This window comes from Sipha flava, unplaced genomic scaffold, assembly GCF_003268045.1.
Source record: "Sipha flava isolate LNK unplaced genomic scaffold, YSA_version1 18773_pilon_pilon, whole genome shotgun sequence".
Lineage (NCBI taxonomy): Eukaryota > Metazoa > Arthropoda > Insecta > Hemiptera > Aphididae > Sipha > Sipha flava.
The window spans coordinates 8,526-13,077 of record NW_020272427.1 but is presented as its reverse complement, the minus strand read 5'-3'; the positions used below and the strand labels follow the sequence as shown (position 1 = coordinate 13,077).

General features: G+C 22.6%; 1 long non-coding RNA gene across 1 annotated transcript; it reads left to right on the top strand.

The window, feature by feature from the left end:
• Window positions 1-65: 65 nt before the first annotated feature.
• On the top strand, window positions 66-1,181 carry LOC112681194. The gene is made up of 4 exons (XR_003148378.1): window positions 66-183; window positions 269-526; window positions 606-808; window positions 992-1,181. It is a non-coding gene; the product is annotated as an uncharacterized LOC112681194 (long non-coding RNA).
• Window positions 1,182-4,552: the final 3,371 nt, after the last annotated feature.

Sequence of the window (4,552 nt, the reverse complement as noted above, 5' to 3'; positions counted from 1 at the left end):
GAATAAAAATTATCATATTTGTCATATCTCTGTGATACCCCCTTTATAGTGTTAATTAATTGTTAATTATTTTTTAACAATGTCTAATTATTATTATATTTAGATAACCAACTAAATGGTTTAAAAATAGTAATGTTGTAGAAGGTTTGTCAAGCTTCAATTCTAATATTATACAACCTGCAGGTAATGTTATAATATACAATAATATTTCATAAATGTTTACAGTCTTATAAAAATATTTACTATACATTATTATTTTCTTATTCAGGGGATATGGAATTCCAAAATTATGTGAATAAAAATATGGCTTTTCTAAAAATTGAATTAAAACAAATTCAAAGCAATCAATTGGTCATTTTGAATCATTTAGTCTTTATAGTTACAATTGGAAGATCAGCTTCGGGCCTCTGAGGAACATTTTCCCGTCAATCAGTTAAATGACTGTCCATTACCAATAGACAAAATTATAGACTTACAAACTTTTGAAGATAAAATTGCTGGTGATAATGAATTTAGAACATGTGTGGTAATATTTATAATTTGTAGTAATTAGAAAACTTATAATATAATATATTCATCTAAAAAACAAAACAATTAATATCTAGGTTAAGGAACTTACATATATAGGTGGGGAAAATGTCAAGGCAATGGTGTGCAAAATAATGTGCAAACTATGTACAGATGAGTTGCTACAACACTATTTTTACAATGGAAAAAAAGGAAAACTCAATTTTGTTCTTTGAGCATTTGTAGTGTTATATTTGGAAAGAATATACTTATTTGTTATGATTCCATGTTTTTTACGCATGTAAAATATTTGCAATATAATACATAATATTGTTTATAATAAATATTTATTATTAAAAATATTTAACATTTACTAATACATATTCTGGGTATTCTGTAATCCAGGCAACGACTGGTTTCTATTTTTGTTATTTACTTTTTTGTCTAATTAAATATAATATATAATATTGGCTTAAAATTGCAGATGCTATGAAAAAAACAAGGACAGTTTAAACATGTATGCAAAGATGAAATAGAAGAAATCATAAAATATGATTTGGTTCAAGCTCCATTTGCTATCAAAAGACTCCTACAAAAGACAATCAACTAAATAATTTTTTCTATTTTCTAGTAAATCTTGTTATGTTCAACAAAATAAACAAAGTTAATTTTAATACAGTATTTCTAATTGATTTAGATTTTTATGATTACCCGATCATATATTATAATATAGTGTATATTATAAGCAATGTGTAGCGTTGTGTCTGGCCATAGTCACTGAAAAGTGCTGGGAGATCATTGGGTCTTTAGCAACAAAGCTATGTCCCACATACACAAATGTGTCTCCAACTTACAGTTCACTATTCCTCCCCTACAGTTTCCTCCCTTACAGCCAACGACCATAGTTACTGCGGTTTAATAAATAAATAATTATATTTTGTATACAAGGAAAAAGATACATATAATATATGTTATATATTTTAACACAAAAAAATATATTATTTTTCTCAATATTACGTATGAGTATATATGATTACTCCCGATAAAGTAAATTGGCAGTATACCTCTTTGTAGGAAATTTATTAAAACTACATAGCATATTGCCATAAAATGGTCAAGAATATCTATGATATTAATTAACATGGATTGTAATTTTTTATATTAGTTTCATTATATATATATATATATAAATATATATAATATTATACCTGATACTCATTGTTTTAAAAAAAATTTATCACTTTCATATTATAATCATTATATAACAGTCAATATTTGAACTTCTATATGGTAAATGGATCAGACAATCCATGGAAATTAATAGATAAAAAATATATCATCAAGGTTTGCATAACATTTATTGGCATGAGTTATAAACATTTTTTTTCTGTTCGACTAATGTTTAGACAGTATTTAATAAACATTAAATAAATATATCTGCTGTGTGGGGAAGGTTGAAATACACAAAAATCCAAGTTCTGAAAAGAAACATAAAGATAAATGAATTAAAATTTGAATATTTTGAAATAAAATTAGATTGAATAATTTAAATTGAAATATATTTCATAAATTCTCGTATGAACGCGATTGATTAAGAGTTTATTATTATTAGTTATATTGAATCATATGATTTAAATGTTATATGATATTTTATGTAAATTAAATTAATTTGATTTTTAATCCATTATAAATTAAAGGTATAAAATTAAAAAAGGTTAACCGAATTAAACTTGGCTAAGGTTAAAATAAAATTTAAGTTTAATAATTTTAATATTAATACTATTCAATATTTTAAATACAAAATTAAAATTGTTACCGGGCTCCCAATATAAGCTTGATTATGGTTGAAACAAAAAAACATCCAAGTTCTGAAAAGAAACATACAAATAAATGAATTAAAATTTGAATATTTTGAAATAAAAGTAGATTGATTAATTTAAAGTGAATTATAATAAACAAATATCAACTCTACTTTTAATGAGTTTGTTATTATAAGTTAATTTTAATCATATATTTTAATGGTTTTAATATAATTTATGTAAGTTAAATAAATTTGAGTTAAACAACACTAATATTTAAAGTATAAAATTCAATAATATAAATTAATGGCGTTACCTGACTCCCGAACGAATCCTGGAGAAGGTTGAAACAAAAAAAAAACCAAGTTCTGAAAATAAACATAAAAATAAATGAATTAAAATTTGAATATTTTGAAGTAAAATTAGAGTGATTAATTAAAAGTGAATTAAATTTTATAATGATGAATGTCATTTATAAAAAGTTTAAAATTATTAGTTAAATTTTATCATATGATTTCAGGGTTTTAAAAAATTGAAAATAAGTTAAATAATTTTGATTTTAATACTATTCAATATTTAAAATATAAGATTAAAAAAGAAAAATTAAAATTGTTACATAGCTCCCAATACAAGCTTGATTATGGTTGAAACAAAATAGAAATCCAAGTTCTGAAGAGAAACATAAAAATAAACGAATTAAAATTTGAATATTTTGAAATAAAAGTAGATTGATTAATTTAAAGTGAATTATAATAAACAAATATCAACTCTACTTTTAATGAATTTGTTATTATAAGTTAATTTTAATCATATATTTTAATGGTTTTAATATAATTTATGCAAGTTAAATAAATTTGAATTAAACAACACTAATATTTATGTATAAAATTCAATAATATAAATGAATGGCGTTACCTGGCTTCAAAATGAATCTTGGTGAAGGTTGAAACACAAAAAATCTGAATTCTGAAAAGAAACATAAAAACAAATGTTTATTAAGATTTGAATAAATTGAAATAAAATTAGATTGCTTAATTTAAATTAAAATATATTTTATAATTAAGTACGCTATTGATAAAGAGTTTATTAATATGAGATAATTTGAAGCATATGATATAAATTTTATTTAAATATTATTAATTTATGATATTTTATGTAAATTAAATTAATTTGATTTTTATTCTATTATATATTAAAGATATAAAAAGCAAAAAAAATTATTAAAGGTTTACCTGGCATCCGAAAGAATCCTGATAAAGGTTGAAATACAAAAAATTCATGTTCTGGAAGAAACATAAATATGAATTACAATTTGAATATTTTGAAATAAATTTAGATTGAATAATTTAAATTGAAATATATTTATATGAACGTCATTGATTAAAAAATTATTATTATTTGTTAAGTTGAATCATATGATTTAAATACATTAAGATAATTTATGTAAATTAAATGAATATGATTTATATACCAGTAAATATTTAATGAAATTAATGAAAAAAAAAAAAATTAAAGTAGTTACCTGGCTCCAAAAAAATCCTTGGTTAAATATAAAGCAAAAATTAAATCCAAGTTCTAAAAATAAAAATAAAAATCAATACAATTAAACACAACATAAAAAACCAAAAATACCTGACATAAAAAAGGAAAACAAATATATCCAATAACCCATAAACAACAATCTATCAAACAAAAACCTAAAACAAATCACAAAAAAAAAGCCGAAGAACAAAAACAGACATGAAACAAATACTATAAACGATTCCCTAATATAACGCTAAGAGTGTTGATCAGCTGTTCAACAATACCTACCTACAAACAATAAAAGAATAGCTAGGGACCCCGGGTTCGCTAAGAACCGTAAACACGTAAGAACATGTTCCCCTGGGGGACAACATAAACTTAAAAGAATCACAAAATCGAAAGACAAAAACCGAACTGTAACAAAAAATATAAAAAAAATCCCTAATTAAACGCCCAAAGATTTGATCAGCTGTTCAACACTACCAACGAAAAACCAACAGCAAAAAATAGACAAATTATCAATCAAATATTATTTTGATATAAATTTCCATTGAATAATTTTAATTGATAATATTTTAGGTAAACCTGCTCCAGTACAAGTCCAGACGAGGGTTGAAACAAATAAAATCCAAATTCTGAAAAGAAACATTAAACTAAATCTATAAAAAATTGTATAATTGGATATAAAAATATATTGATTGATTTAAATTGAAATATACATT